This window comes from Pelophylax lessonae, assembly GCF_965119305.1.
Source record: "Pelophylax lessonae genome assembly, chromosome: 4".
Lineage (NCBI taxonomy): Eukaryota > Metazoa > Chordata > Amphibia > Anura > Ranidae > Pelophylax > Pelophylax lessonae.
Genome location: NC_138771.1, coordinates 7,686,401 through 7,703,968, shown reverse-complemented (window position 1 = coordinate 7,703,968; position 17,568 = coordinate 7,686,401).

Below are 17,568 nucleotides of genomic sequence, written 5' to 3'. Positions count from 1 at the left end.
TTTTTGATCATGCGCTATAAACAAAAAAAGAGCGTCAATTTTGCAAAAATAACAATATTTTTCACATTTTTTTATATGAAATTCCCCCCCAAAAAAATGTAAAAATCAAAATTTTTTAACATTTTCGGCCAATTTGTTTTATGCTACATATGTTTGGTAAAAAAATCGCAAAATGCGTATTTTGATGGTTTGCGCAAAAGTTATCAAGTTTACTAACAAAGGGAAAGATTTTTGTCATTTTTGTTGTTTTTTTTTTAACGCGTAATGGCGGCGATTTTTGCGATTTTTTTGCGGTACTGCGACATTGCGGCGGACAGATCGGACCCTTGACTGACATTTTTGACACTTTTGGGGTTACCAGTGACATTTCTACAGTAATCAGTGCTATACATATGCACTGTTACTGTAAAAATACACTGGTAGTGAAGGGGTTAACTTTATTTGAGAGGGAGGGGCTGTGTGTGTCCCTAGGGGCGTGATTCTAACTGTTATTGGCTGTGGCTTGAGCTGTAGGAACAATGATCAACGGTCCTACATAGTAGAACCGTATGATCAGTGTTTCTACACAGGGGAGAATGACAGGCGGCTTGTTTACACTAGCCGCCTGACTTTCTCCCTCTGCAGCGACGATCGCAGAGTGACTGGCGGACATCGGGTCCGCCGGTCACACGCGCGGGGGGGTCCGTGAAGGCGCGGGAGCCTCACAGGCTAGTGATGTTTAAATACGTCACTTTGCCTGTGAGGGGCTGACCGCCGCAGTATATCTACTTGCGGTGGTCGGCAAGTGGTTAACAACAACAACAAAAAAAAAACAGCAATTTTTTTTGCACATGATTGGACGATAGAATTTTTGGCAGATCTTCCCCTCATTCACTAAGCTCTGGGGAAAATCCCCCTTGCAAAGCGAACAGACTATTTGCTTTTAGTAAATCAACCCCTAGCTGTCCAAACAGTGCAATCATTGACATTGCACACTTGTGCACGCTGTACATAGAGGCGGCATTGAAGACTCCGGAGCGCGCACAGATGGGCGCCCCCCCCCCCCAACGCCGCTCAGGGAAAGGGTTAAACGTCCAGTCCTGACACACCACACATCTACTACACACAGCACAGGGCCATAGCAACTGCTGCAATAAATCAATAGGAAAGTCTGCCTGCCAGTTAGACTAAACAGACACACACTTTTTTTTTCAAGCATTGCTGACCCTCATTAATCACTCTGACAGCCCTAAAAACACATTTCCCCCTTTAATGACTGTATTTGAGTAATCAGTGGCTTTCTTCCTCACATAGATTTGGGAGGAACAGACAGCTGGTGTTATTGTATGCATTCATCAGTAGGAGAGAAGAAAGCCTCGGGGTCATACGGGAGTCAAACTGCATTGGTCTCCTTTCTGAAGAGAGACTTGTTATGCAATAATAGAGTGGATTCCAGCAAAGCCCCCAAACACTGCCAATGGAGCCCCCCCTGGGGAGCGCCAATCCACCGCACATCCCCAGCAAAAGAGCCAAGCCCACCGCGGGCCGCCTCTGTCACACAGCTGGCACAGAACTGCAAGAATTTTACAATAACAAAGTGAAAATTTGAGAAACATAAAAAAGAAATAAAAAAAAAAAATATTTATATATATATTATTATTACTATTATTATTATACAGGATTTTATACAGCGCCAACAGTTTGCGCAGCACTTTACAATATGAGGGAAGACAATACAATTCAATACAGGAGGAATTAGAGGGCCCTGCTCGTTAGAGCTTACAATCTAGAATATATATATATATATATATATACACACAGTATCTCACAAAAGTAAGTACACCCCTCACATGTTTGTAACTATTTTATTCTATCTTTTCATGTGACAACACTGAAGAAATGACACTTTGCTACAATGTAAAGTAGTGAGTGTACAGCTTGTATAAGTGCCCATTCACACTACCGTGACTTGTCAGGCGACTGGTCAGCCTGACAAGTCGCGGTTCATGCAGTGCTACGGGAACCTTTCTAATAGGAGCAACTCAAGTCGCTCCGACTTGGAAAATAGTTCCTGTACTACTTCGGAGCGACATCGGAGCAACTTGCATTGACATTCATTATATGAAGTCCGTGCAAGTCGCGCCAAAGTCGCGGTGCACGCAACTTCACAGGTCGCCCCCGAAGTTGTGCCGCGGTAGTATGAACCGGCACTAACAGTGTAAATTTGCTGTCCTCTCAAAATAACTCAACACACAGCCATTAACCACTTGCCGACCGGTCACATTGACCGTACTGCGGCAAAGTGGTTAGTTATCGTACAGCGACATAGTACTACATCGCTGGACTCCTCCCCCTGTAGGCAGCGCTCGCGCGCCAGCCTGAGGCGCGCTCCCGCTGTTTTCATTCACAGCGGGAGTCGGGCCAGGGGAGGAGCGGTGGCGATCGCCGCTGCTCTTCCCCGATCATCGGGGAATCTAGTTTGGAGATCCGCCCGCTTGTGTAAACAGAGCGCGCGGATCTCCTCAGTGACAAGGAGTGACAGATTGCAGTGTTCAGCATAGCTCAACATCCGATCTGTCCCTGACTCACTCAGTCACCTCCCCCCACACATGTCAGTAAGCACCAGGCATACATTAACCCCTCCCTCTCCAATAAAATTAGCCCCTTCCCTGCCAGTGTCATTTTTACAGTAACAGTGCATATTTATAGCACTGATTACTGTAGTAATGTCACTGGTACCCCCAAAAGTGTCAAAAATGTCAGTCAAGGGTCCGATCTGTCCGCCGCAATGTTGGAGTCCCGCAAAAAAAATCGCAGATCGCCGCCATTACTCGTTAAATAAAAAAAACACCAAAAATGACAGAAATCTTTCCCTTAGTTAGTAAACGCAATAACTTTTGCGCAAACCAATCAAAATACGCTTATTGGAATTTTTTTACCAAACATAGGTAGCAGAAAACAAATTGGCCAAAAATGTAAAAAAAATGTTGATTTTTACATTTTTTTGGGGGAGAATTTCATATAAAAAAATGTTAAAAATATTGTTGTTTTTTCAAAATAAACGCTCTTTTTTTGTTTATAGCGCAAAAAGTAAAAATCGCACAGGTGATCAAATACCACCAAAAGAAAGCTCTGTTTGTGGGAAAAAAAGGATGCAAATTTTGTTTGGGTACAGTGTCGCACGACCGCGCAATTGTCAGTTAAAGTCGCACAGCGCCGAATCGCAAAAAGTGGCCTGGATGTAAGACAGCAAAATCCTCCGGTGGTAAAGTGGTTAATGTCTAAACCACTGGCAACAAAAGTGAGTACACCCCTAAGTGACCATGTCCTAATTGGGCCCAATTAGGCATTTTCCCTCCCCGTTGTCATGTGATTCGTTAGTGTTACAAGGTCTCAGGTGTGAATGGGGAGCAGGTGTGTTAAATTTGGTGTTATCGCTCTCACTCTCTCATACTGGTCACTGGAAGTTCAACATGGCACCTCATGGCAAAGAACTCTCTGAGGATCTGAAAAAAAGAATTGTTGCTCCACATAAAGATGGCCGAGGCTACAAGAAGATTGCCAAGACCCTGAAACTGAGCTGCAGCACGGGGGCCAAAACCATACAGCGGTTTAACAGGACAGGTTCTACTAAGAACAGGCCTCGTCATGGTCGACCAAAGAAGTATGTTATTCTATCTTTTCAGGTGACAACACTGAAGAAATGAGACTTTGCTACAATGTAAAGTAGTGAGTGTACAGCTTGTATAACAGTGTAAATTTGCTGTCCCCTCAAAATAACTCAACACACAGCCAATAACTACTTGCCGACCGCGTACTGTATATGTACGTCAGCAGAGTGGCTCCTACAGGCAAAAAAAACCTACCGGTTGGTTGTTTGCCTGGGGGCAGTTGGGGGGAAGCCGATGCCTGTGTCAGGGGGCTCTGATTGCCGCCTGACAACCGCGATCGCTCCCCGCTGAGAGAGAAGGACGGTCGGATGTTGTAAACAAAGCTGACCGTTCCTCTCTCTGGAATGAACACAGAGCTGCTTCTATATAGGATCACATTGCTCTATGGTCATCTCAGAAGCCACGCCCCCCGCCCCCCCCCCCCCCACATTTAGAATCACTCCCCTAGGCTCACATTTAACCCCTTGATCACCTGTACTGTTAACCCCTTCCCTGCCAGTGTCATTATTACAGTGACAGTGCATATTTTTAGCACTGATTACTGCAGTAATGTCACTGGTCACCCCAAAAGTGTCCAAAATGTCAGTTAGGGGTCCGATCTGTCCGCCGCAATGTCGCAGTCCCGCTAAAAATTGCAGATCGCCGCCATTACTAGTAAAAAAAAATTAAAAAAGAATAAAAATGACATAAATCTTTCCCATAGTTTGTAGACGCGATAACGTTTGTGCAAACCAATCAATATACACTTATTGCGATTTTTTTTTTACCAAAAATATGTAGCAGAAAACAAATTGGCCTAAAATGTTAAAAAATTTAGATTTTTACATTTTTTTTTTTTTTGAGAATGTTATATAGCAGAATGTGAAAAAAAAAAAAAAAATATATATATATATATATTTTTTTTTTTTTCAAAATTGTCGCTCTTTTTGTGTTTATAGCGCAAAAAATAAAAATCACACAGGTGATCAAATACCACCAAAGGAAAGTTCTATTTATGGGGAAAAAAAGGACATCAATTTTATTTGGGTACAGTATTGCACGACCGCGCAATTGTCTGTTAAAGTAATGCAGTGCCGAATCGCAAAATAGGGCCTGGTCATTAAGGGGGCAAATCCTTCCGGTCTTAAAGTGGCAACAAAAGTTAGCACACACCTAAGTGACAATGTCCAAATTGGGCCCAATTAGCCATTTTCCCTTTTTTTGCACTGGGTGCACAGTTGCTTATTGGTACCATGTTACCAGATGCCAAAGAGATTTGCCCCATGGTCTTCAGCTGTGAGGCCTTAGAGGTGTCAAACTGGTGGCCCTCCAGCTGTTGCAGAACTGACTGTCCAACACCTATAAATACCTAAGGAGCTTGTATAACAGTGTAAGTTTCCCTCCCCTCAAAATAACTCAACACACAGCCATTTTTGCAAAGAAGAGTGGGCGAATATTGCCAAGTCAAGATGTGCCATGCTGATAGACTCCTCCCCAAAAAAGGCTCCTCCCCAAAAAGACGGAGTGCTGGAATAACATCAAAAGGTGTTTCAACAAAGTATCGGTTTAAGGGTGTGCACATTTTTGCAACCATATTATTTTATTTTTTTATTTTTACTTCCCTCCACCTAAAAGATTTCAGTTTGTTGTTCAACTGAGTTGTACAGTTTATAGGTCACGTTAAAGGTGGAAAAAGTTCTAAAATGATTTATCTTTGTCTAATTTTTTACATCACAGAAACCCAACATTTTAACAGGAGTGTGTAGACTTTTTATATCCACTGTACATAGGTGTATGAGGTACAGTACACCCCTCACATTTCTGTAAATATTTTATTCTATCTTTTCATGTGACAACACTGAAGAAATGACACTTTGCTACAATGTAAAGTAGTGAGTGTACAGCTTGTATAACAGTGTAAATTTACTGTCCCCTCAATCTAACTCAACACACAGCCATTAATGTCTAAACCACTGGCAACAAAAGTGAGTACACCCCTAAGTGACAATCTCCAAATTGTGCCCAAAATGTCAATATTTTGTGTGGCCGCCATTATTTTCCAGCACTGCCTTAACCCTCTTGGGCATGGAGTTCACCAGAGCTTCACAGGTTGTCACTGGAGTCCTCTTCCCCTCCTCCATGATGACATCACAGAGCTGGTGGATGTTAGAGACCTTGCGCTCCTCCACCTTCCGTTTGAGGATGTCCCACAGATGCTCAATAGGGTTTAGGTCTGGAGACATGCTTGGCCAGTCCATCACCTTTACCCTCAGCTTCTTTAGCAAGGCAGTGGTCGTCTTGGAGGTGTTTGGGGTCGTTATGTTGGAATACTGCCCTGCGGCCCAGTCTCTGAAGGGAGGGGATCATGCTCTGCTTCAGTATGTCACAGTACATGTTGGCATTCATGGTTCCCTCAATGAACTGTAGCCCCCCATTTATGCATTTATGCAGCCCCAGACCATGACACTCCAACCACCATGCTTGACACCATCTGAACCAAATAAGTTTATCTTGGTCTCATCAGAGCACAGGAGATGGTTCCAGTAATCCATGTACATCATCTTTAGAAGAGGCTTCCTTCTAGGATGACAGCCATGCAGACCAATTTGATGCAGTGTGCGGCGTATGGTCTGAGCACTGACAGGCTGATCCCCCACCCCTTCAACCTCTGCAGCAATGCTGGCAGCACTCATACCTCTATTTCTCAAAGACAACGTCTGGATATGACGCTGAGCACGCACTCAACCCCTTTGGTCGACCATGGCGAGGCCTGTCCTGAGTGGAACCTGTCCTGTTAAACTGCTGTATGGTCTTGGCCACCATGCTGCAGCTCAGTTTCAGGGCCTTGGCAATCTTCTTATCGCCTAGGCCATCTTTATGTAGAGCAACAATTCTTTTTTCAGATCTGAAGAGAGTTCTTTGCCATGAGGTGCCATGTTGAACTTCCAGTGACCAGTATGAGAGAGTGAGAGCGATAACACCAAATTTAACACATCTGCCCCCCATTCACACCTGAGACCTTATAACACTAACGAGTCACATGACACCGGGGAGGGAAAATGGCTAACTGGGCCCAATTTGGACATTTTCACTTAGGGGTGTACTCACTTTTGTGAGATACTGTATGTATACAGTATGTGTTTATTTCTCCAAATCTACCCATACACTAAAAAAAAAGTATCATTGTATATACTGTAAGATGTTTATATATTGTGGAAGCACACTATAAGCACTTTAAAAGCAATCTGGCAATTTGTAGCAAATTGAAAAGTGTGTGTGCCAGTGCGCTTCCCTATGTATGCAAATGAGGTGTGATATATGCAAATGAGGTATAATGTATGCCATTATACCTGATTTCCTGCTTCTCCAGGAAACAGGATGAGGTGACAAAAATACTAAAAAAAATATTTAACCACTTGCCGACCGCCGCACGACTATTTACTGCGGCAGTCAGCCGCTCCTGGGCAAAGCGACGTAGACTTACGTCGCTAGCCCACGAGCCTTTTGGTGGGGCGAGCGCACACCGCCAGCGGCGCGCTTCCGCCCCCGCTCGTTCCCTGCCTTTCCCGCGCATGTAACCGGCGGCTCCGATGTCCGCCGGCCACTCGCAATCTCCCTCAGGAGAGGGAGAAAGACAGGCGGCTGATGTAAACAAAGCTGTCTGTCATTCTCCCTTAGATCATGACAGAGGCTATATAGGATCGCATGTCTCTGTGATGATCTAACAAGCCACGCCCCCTGACAGTTAGAATCACGCCCCTAGGGACACACTTAACCCCTTGATCACCAATAAAGTTAACCCCTTCCCTGCCAGTGTCATTTTTACAGTAACAGTGCATATTTATAGCCCTGATTACTGTAGTAATGTCACTGGTCCCCCCAAAAGTGTCAAAAATGTCAGTCAGGGATCCGATCTGTCCGTCGCAATGTCGCAGTCCCACAAAAAAAAAAAAAACGCAGATCGCCGCCATTACTAGTAGAAAAAAACAATAAAAATGACATAAATCTTTCCCGTAGTTAGTAAACGCAATAACTTTTGCGCAAACCAATCAAAATACGCTTATTGCGATTTTTTTTACCAAAAATATGTAGCAGAAAACAAATTGGCCTGAAATGTTAAAAAATTTAGATTTTTACATTTTTTTTTGAGAATTTCATATAAAAAAATGTGAAAAATATTGTTATTTTTTCAAAATTGTCGCTCTTTTTTTGTTTATAGCGCAAAAAGTAAAAATCGCACAGGTGATCAAATACCACCAAAAGAAAGCTCTGTTTGTGGGAAAAAAAAGGACGTCAATTTCATTTGGGTACAGCGTCGCACGACCGCGCAATTGTCCGTTACACTCACGCAGTGCCGAATCGCAAAATAGGCCCTGGTTTTGAGCAGCCAAATCCTCCGGGGCTAAAGTGGTTAATATTCAAAAATAATAACAAATACATGCTCCTGCTCTCTTACCAGAGATGGTATCAGATATGTGCAGGGTACATAAGTGCGTATGATAAAAAAAAACATATGTATTAGTATAATGAATATATAAAGTGCATGGTGCTAAGTGCAAAAAACAATGATAACATTGAATCAAAAAATGAATCAATCTTAAAACACAGTCCTATACTGCATATGATGAACAAAGCATCACAAATAATGACAATATTACAAAAAGTGCCAACGTGCTTTGTGCAGTGACGACAAAGGATCATAGGCATCCCAACCAAACAGGGGAGGGGGATGCCAGACCTAAATATGTGCCCAAAAAAGAAAAGTGCATGTAAAAGTGAGCCCAAGAATCTTTATAGTAAATAGTTCTTTTAAACTTATTTTTGATGGACATCTGAATCGCGGTAACATCGCGCAAAAAAAAATCACAGGACGCATTACGCTCCAAAGAAGCTTTTGTGCTTCTTTGGAGCATAATGCGTCCCGCGATTTTTTTTTTCACGATGTTACCGCGATTCGGCAGGCGGAAATCACGGCAACATCGCACAGCGTTTGGGATGCTATTGCAAATCACGGGCAAAGCACATGCGTCCCGCGACTTGCAATGATTTCCGGATCGCGGGCGGAATCGCGGTGATTCAATACGCTGACATGTGAATGCAGCCTAAATGGGGAGTTCACAATCACTTTAAGTGGTTAAAGAACAATTATCCATAAAATGGACACAAGGTAATCTGTTTTCGAAGAGCAAAACAAACAGCCAGCTGAGTATGGTAAGACAGATCTGGATGGATGGATCCCTCAACCGTCCGCCACTGCCCACGGCCATAGCCTAAAATCTATTATCCCTGAGGAAAAAAAGCACAAGTAAGATCTATCGGGATCAATAAAACAGCCAATAGTGTCCATCAAAAATCCATGCACGGGCTCACTTGAGTGGCAGCTCAGTAGGAAGCAAGAAACAGCTTTGGAAAGCACTGAGGAGAAAGCACAAGCGCCAAATTAAGAGTAGTATATATAGATATTTTATTGTGGATGAGAAGGCTGGAGCTCACAAGAGATAAAACATCACAGGCATTGAGCACCGAGGTACATAAACATCGACTGATACTCCACCTGGTCCAAGGTCGCATGAAAAGTTGCATCAAAGCAGGCACCTTTTCAAAGTCGCTGATTTTCAAAGTGGCAAAGTTGGGAACAGGTGCCATTGAAATCAATGGGCTGTGACTTGTCATGCAACTTTATGTGTCCATGTGTTACGGAGCCTAAAACCCATTACTCACATGTAATGAGCAATAGAAATTGATCTGTATTCTTCTAAACTTTCAAAAATGTTCCTTTGTACCTTATTTCTTTCATATATTGTACCAGTCACGTGAACCCCCCCCCAACCTCCTTTCTCTCCCCCCTCTGTCTCTCCCTCTCTGCTGTTGGCAATGAAGACAGGAGATCATGTTCTGTGATGGATAGGAGGGATGGGAGGGACCCCCTCTCTCTCTTCCCCCTGTCTCTCTCTCTCTCTCTCTGTTGCTGGCCTAAACGAGGCAATGAAGACAGGAGATCATGTTCTGTGAAGGATGGGAGGGATGGGAGGGACAACCTCTCTCTCCCCCCCCCCCCCCATCTCTCTCTCTCTCTCTCTGCTGCTGGCCTAAAGGAGGCAATGAAGACAGGAGATCATGTTCTGTGATGGATAGGAGGGATGGGAGGGACCCCCTCTCTCTCTTCCCCCCGTCTCTCTCTCGCTCTGTTGCTGGCCTAAACGAGGCAATGAAGACGGGAGATCATGTTCTGTGAAGGATAGGAGGGATGGGAGGGACTCCCTCTCTCCCCCCCCCGTCCCCCGTCTCTCTCTCTCTCTCTCTGCTGCTGGCCTAAAGGAGGCAATGAAGACAGGAGATCATGTTCTGTGAAGGATAGGAGGGATGGGAGGGATCCCCCCTCCCCCCCATGTCTCTCTCTCTCTCTCTGCTGCTGGCCTAAAGGAGGCAATGAAGACAGATGATCATGTTCTGTGAAGGATAGGAGGGATGGGAGGGACCCCCTCTTTCCCCCCCCCCTCTCCCCCCCCCCCTTCTGTGTCTCTCTCTCTCTCTGCTGCTGGCCTAAATAAGGCAATGAATACAGGAGATCATGTTCTGTGAAGGATAGTAGGGATGGAAGATATTCAAGGGATGGGGGTGGGGCTGGGCAGATCTAGGCATGCCTGTCTAAGAAAGACCGACAACCTTTTCAGGAAGTGAAAGACAGGTTAGCAAATTCAGATAAAGGAAGATAGCGTTGTCGGTGAAGAACAGGAAGAAGCTGATTGTCTAGTTTAGAAAAGACTTTCTAAGCTACACAAGCAGTTAGCCAGAAAATGAATAATATCAAAGATAAAGATATTTAAAATACTATTAATAGGAAATATTTCATTTTTGACTGGAGTTTCCCTTTAAGGTCTTGACTGATACGGATACAGCCAAAGTAAGTATCCTATTCAAAATGACTAAATATAAATAAAAAATAAAGAAACAGAAATCATATATCACAACTGGGTACTATGCATATGTATCATAATTGTATTCCCCTGGCCCCCTGTATGAATGTGAGATATACCTTTTATAATTAATAAAAATAAATATAACCTATCATTCTTTTCCACACTACTAAGAAATCACATGCGCCCACCAATCGTGTTTACACACTTTATAGGATACATACAGTTGCATTTATGTTGCCCATACACGTATAATATATAATCCACATGCCCATTTATTGGGTGTATGTAATCTTCTATAGTAGACTGCGTGTATGTTCACTTATTTATTGTTTGTATTGTAAATTAGGGGTCTCCAAACTTTCTAAACAAGGGGCCAGTTTACTGTTCTTCAGACTATAGGGGGCCTTACTGTGGCCATTGGGAGTAGAAAAGGTCCATCATCAGTGGAAAAAGACAATGCCTCATCTTTGGTGTCAATGGGAGGAATTTTGCCCCATCATTGGTATCATAGGGAAGAATTGTGCCCCATCATTGGTGTCACTGGGAGGAATTGTGACCCATCATTGGTGTCAGTGGGAGAAATTGTGCCCCATCATTGGTGTCATTGGGAGGAATAGTGCCCCATCATTGGTGTCATTTGGAGGAATTGTGCCCCATCATTGCTATAATTGGGAGGAATAGTGCTCCATCATTGCTATAATTGGGAGGAATAGTGCTCCATCATTGGTGTCAGTGGGAGGAATTGTGCCCCCATCATTGGTATTATAGGGAAGAATTGTGCCCCATCATTGGTGTCAGTGGGAGGAATAGTGTCCCATCATTGGTGTCAGTGGGAGGAATAATACCCCATCATTGGTATCAGTGGGAGGAATAGTGCCCCATCATTGGTGTCATTGGGAGGAATTGCGCCCCATCATTGGTGTCATCGGGAGGAATTTGCCCCATCATTGGTGTCATCGGGAGGAATTTGCCCCATCATTGGTATCATTGGGAGGAATTGTGCCATGTTATTGGTATCATTGGGAGGAATTGTGCCACATCATTGGTGTCAGTGGGAGGAATTGTGCCCCATCATTGGTATCATTTGGAGGAATTATGTCCCATCATTGGTATCATTGGAAGAAATTGTGCTCCATCATTGGTGTCATTGGGAGGCATTGTGCCACATTATTGGTATCATTGGGAGGAATTGTGCCCCATCATTGTTGTCAGTGGAAGGAATAGTGCCCCAACATTGGTATCATTGGGAGGAAATGTGCCCCATCATTGGGAGGAATTGTGCCCCATCATTGGTGTCATTGGGTCCAATTGTAGGTGTCACTAAGAGGAATTATTCCCCATCATTGCTGTCATTAAGAGGATTTGTGCCCCTTTATTGTGCCATATTGCTTGTTTTAGTAGATAAAATAGTGCCCCAAGGGCTGGGTAAAAGCAAGCAAGGGGCCTCGTCTGGAAACCATAGTAGGTCACATGGGGGGTGCTTTGGGGCAAAAGGAGCTCTTCCTGCCAACCCTGGGCTGTAGTTTTTGGGGTCTGCAGGCAGAGGGCTTATCAGAATCTGGAAGCCCTGATCCGGGCCCCCCTCTCATGTGAATGGGTATCGGGTACATAGTACCCCCTTCACCAAAAAAGAGTACAAAAGTAATAACCACACACGACAGTTTTTGACAAATCCTTTATTAAAAAAAAAAAAAAACAATAGTGTCCCTCGATGTAAATTCATCTTCAATCACGCCGCCCACTGACCCAAAAAATTGATAAAATGAAAAACACTCCACCTCCTGGGATGCCTCCCGCTGTGTGCCCGCTCCACGCTTTGACATTTCTAATATAGGCAAGGGGCGGAGCCACTTGGCTATGTCCACCAGTGGCACTGCCCCCTTCTGATGTCATGTGACAATACTTCACCACACTGCCCTGTTGACCTCTCATCCTCTGGCCATCCCTTGCTACCCCTATTACACCTCTAACTATGCCAATAGAAGGAACACTATGTACTGCCCGTTCTTTGATAGCTCTGTTACCCCCATAGTTACATTACCAGAAGGAACAGCATGTACTGCTTGTCCTTTGATACCCCTGTTAACCCTGTAGATACACTGCTAGAAGTAACACCATTTACTGGCTGTCCATTGGTACCCCTGTTACCTTTCTAGCACTAGAAGGAACAGCATGGTCTGCCCATCCCTTGGTACCCCTGTTACCCTTGTACCTACACCACTAGAAGAAACACCATGTACTACCCATTCCTTGACACCCCTTTTACCCCTGTAGTTACAAAACTAGAAGGAAGAGCATGTACTGCCTATCCCTGGGTACCCCTGTTAGCCCTGTAGTCACACCACCAGAAGGAACACCATGCACTGCTTTTCCCTTGATATCCCTGTTACCCCTGTGGCTACACCACTAGAAGGAAAAACATGTACTGCCCATCCCTTGGTACCCCTGTTACCCCTGTAGTCACACCACTAGAAGGAACAGCATGCACTGCTTGTCCCTTGATATCCCTGTTAGCCCTGTAGCTGCACCACTAGAAGGAACACAATGTACTGCCCATCCCTTGGTATCCCTGTTACCCTTGTAGCTACACCACTAGAAGAAACACCATGTACTGCCCATTCCTTAATACCCCTTTTATCCCTGTAGTTACAAAAGCAGAGGGAACATCATGTACTGCCTGCCCCTTGGTACCCCTGTTACTGCTGTAGCTACAAGACTAAAAGGAACACCATGTACTGCCTGTCCCTTGGTACCCCTGTTACCGCTGTAGCTTTAACACTAGAAGGAACACCATGTACTTCTGGTCCCTTGGTACCCCTGTTACCGCTGTAGTTTCCACACTAGAAGGAACACCATGTACTTCTGGTCCCTTGGTACCCCTGTTACCGCTGTAGTTTCAACACTAGAAGGAACACCATGTACTTCTGGTCCCTTGGTACCCCTGTTACTGCTGTAGCTACAACACTAAAAGGAACACCATGTACTGCCTGTCCCTTGATATCACTCTTATCCCTGTAGCTAAAACTCTAGAAGGAACATCCATAATTCTCCATCATTTCTAAGAACACGTCAATGTTCAAAGGGAAGCCCCATCCTCAGCCAAGCACGCATCTCTGCTCTTTAATTCAAGTTGTGCAGTGGCCCCATAGAGGCCACCTATGCTGCGCTGGCACTTGCTGCTCCCCTTTTGAATGAGCCGTTCCTTGAAGAACACTCATTTTCCCAGATGTACAGCTCTTGGACTGCGGCAATATTCTGTGCAACTGAAATGTTTGAAGTTGTGTACCGACACATTAAGTGAAATGCAACCATTAACACCAAATGGACAGACTCCCCGCGGACAGACTTTCATAGAATTCCGAGCCCAATTATCCTGAGAGGTCATAGGACACTGTGCTGGAACCTGATTGTTCTGTGCTCTTTTCACTCAACCTTGCAGCCAGCTGGGAAGAATGGTGGAATTCACACTGGCTTTATCTGCATACCTGGGAAATTTCACAAAGCACTGACCCTGAAACCTTTGAAAACCTTGGTCCCATTGCAAGCAAATTACCAAGGAATTCCAGGGATTTTCCTTATTTAAAGACACATCACACACTGCGCCCACAGATCCAGGGAGGAATCTTATTCTAGTAAGCCACTCGCAAAATTCCACTCATCCCCTATGTGTCCCAGGGTGCCAGGGTCCTAGCATGCTAGATGACACCTAGCTTCATTTATCTGAGGACGTATCTAGTTATTCAGCTGTTGGTGGACTACAGGAAGTTACAGTAGATCCAACTTCTCAACATAAGGTTAGGTGTGGTTTGTCTCTGCTGCAGGGGCGTAACTAGAACCTTCAGGGCCCCGGTGCAAGAAACCATGAAGGGCACCCCGGACCCCTGGCTGGGGCCCTTCCCTTCAAGCCTGGGGCTCTTCCCACTGATCCTGGGGCCCTTTACTCTCATTTCGGGGGCCCTTTATTATGGTCCTGCAGCGGGACCCTTTCATAAGTTCTGCAGTGGGCCCCCTCTGCCATCTTGGGGAATCCCCACGGTGGTGGAATGCCAGGGCCTGGTCACAAGTGTGACCTTTGCGATCCTGGAAGTTCACCCACTGGTGTCAGTGGTTTTTTTTTTTTTTTGTATTTTAATTGTATTATTTTTTTATCATTTTATTAAATTTTTTTACAATGTGACTGACTATGACTCTGTCCATTCAGAAAAGGAAGGAGCTGGTAAATTACATATTTACAGACCCCTTTCCTGGTTCTCTATTGTGACACATCCCTTGCAGCAGCCGGCAGGAGAGGGAAGGGAGCACAGTGTGGGGGCGCAGCACAGTAGGGGGGGACCAGGGGAGCACACAGGGGCCCAGAGACAGCAGAACACAAGTGAACTGGATAGGAGGAGTGATGGGGGCAGCATACAGAGGAACCAATCTCCTCCATTTTCCTCCTGCAGCTACAAGAGGAAAAAGGAGGACAGTGATTTTTCTACATGCTGCCCCCGCCGCCCCTCCTATCCGGATGTACAGGGCAGCCACACAGGCCCCTTGGAGCATGGGGCCCGGTTGCAATTGCAACCCCTGCAACCCCCGTAGTTATGCCCCTGCTCTGCTGGTAATGGAGAATCAAACCAAGCTGATGTCCATTCAAAACCAAATTCTCACTTCTGTGTCAGCTTGGTCTTTCCACAAAAACTTTCTTTGTTGCCCATACAAGACAGTATAATCATGCTGGGTATTGTGAGGAGGGACTCAAATAATCAAAAATCCCTCCAACTCAATCATTACATAACACAGTAAAGCCTTCTTAGAGGAAGAGATATTTGGCATGTTTATACGTTGACTGGCTATAACACGGTGAATGTCATGTAGCATAGAACTTATTACATTGCCGTAGACCAGGGGTCTCCACACTTCCCAATCAAAGGGCCAGTTTACTTTTCTTTAGTCTTCATGGGGGCCCGACTGTGGCCAGCAGGAGTAAACAATGTCTCAGACGTGGTGATCAATGAGAGTAGAAAAAAACAGTGCCTGTAGCCAGTAGCAGGAAGAATTGATATTCCACCTTGATATTAGTGGAAGGAATAGTGCCTCATCATTGGTGTCAGTGGAAGGAATAGTGCCTCATCATTGGTGTCAGTGGGAGGAATAGTGCCTCATCATTGGTGTCAGTGGGAGGAATAGTGCCCCATAATTGGTGTCAGTGGGAGGAATAGTGCCCCATCATTGGTGTCAGTGGGAGGAATAGTGTCCCATCATTGGTATCAGTGGGAGGAATAGTGCCCCATTATTGGTATCAGTGGAAGGAATAGTGCCCCATCATTGGTGTCAGTGGGAGGAATAGTGCCCCATTATTGGTATCAGTGGGAGGAATAGTGCCCCATTATTGGTATCAGTGGAAGGAATAGTGCCCCATCATTGGTGTCAGTGGGAGGAATAGTGCCCCATTATTGGTATCAGTGGGAGGAATAGTGCCCCATTATTGGTATCAGTGGGAGGAATAGTGCCTCATCATTGGTGTCAGTGGAAGGAATAGTGCCCCATCATTGGTGTCAGTGGGAGGAATAGTGCCCCATCATTGGTATCAGTGGAAGGAATAGTGCCCCATCATTGGTGTCAGTGGGAGGAATAGTGCCCCATCATTGGTATCAGTGGGAGGAATAGTGCCCCATCATTGGTGTCAGTGGGAGGAATAGTGCCCCATCATTGGTGTTAGTGGGAGGAATAGTGCCCCATCATTGGTATCAGTGGGAGGAATAGTGCCCCATCATTGGTGTTAGTGGGAGGAATAGTGCCCCATCATTGGTATCAGTGGGAGGAATAATGCCCCATCATTGGTATCAGTGGGAGGAATAGTGCCCCATCATTGGTATCAGTGGGAGGAATAGTGCCCCATCATTGGTGTTAGTGGGAGGAATAGTGCCCCATCATTGGTATCAGTGGTAGGAATAGTGCCCCATCATTGGTGTCAGTGGAAGGAATAGTGCCCCATCATTGGTGTCAGTGGGAGGAATAGTGCCCCATCATTGGTGTCAGTGTGGGGAATAGTGCCTCTTCATTGGTGTCAGTGGGAGGAATAGTCATTGGTGTCTGGGGAGGAAATATGCCCACCATTGGGTGTTAATAGAAGGAATGGTGTAGAGTGCAGAAAAGCGCCTTGTATTAGTGGGAGGATTCGTGCCCCGAGGGCCGTATAAAGGCAAGCAAAGGGCCTGTGAATGCAATTTGGAGACCAATGCCGTAGACAACTGATATTATCAACAATAATAAACAGTGTCGGATCACATACAGAGCATGCAGGGCTGCCAAAAAGCGGGTAGAACGGGCCCTCCTGTATGGGGCCCGGGCAGCTTTATGGTGCAGACAGTTCCAAAAGCTACTGATCACAACTTGGTACTGATCACTCCTGTGTTCATTGCTTCAGTTTGTGAATGAACAGGAACCTTTCTACAGGGAGTGTCCTGTTCATCCGTTCTGCAGTGCAGCTGAGGCTGCAGAGAAATGATTGTGAATCTCTGTCTTTGGTCTTTTTCTCTGTCACAAAAATGAGACTTCGGGGGGGGGGGGGGGCTGTTTAGACCCCTGAAATTTTACTAAAGCTGCCCCCCGCCCCCACAGGGCTTTTAAAAAAATGTACAAAAATAATGATAAGCAAAAAAAAAACATTTACACCAAGTGAATGAGTGGTTTGTTCATACAGCTTGCGCAATGTTCAGGAGCATAACCTGCACCCCCACACCCTCCTCTCAGGCCGGGGGGGGGGGCTGCAAAGTAGGTTGTACGGGTACCAGTGGCGGCTGGGGCTGGTGCTCCATGGGCCGGGGGTGGCAGATGGACCACACCATACCCCACCCCCCCCAGACCACACCAGCTCCAGCCCACACATCTAATCCCCCCCCCCCCCGTCACCGTCTCACTCACCCTGGGCAGGCAGTGGCGGCGGCTTCCCCCTCAGTCTGCTTCGTGGGCTTCCCCTGCGTCTCCTCCCTCCTCCTTGGCCAATAGCATGGCTTCTCCTTTCGGCCAATCAGGAA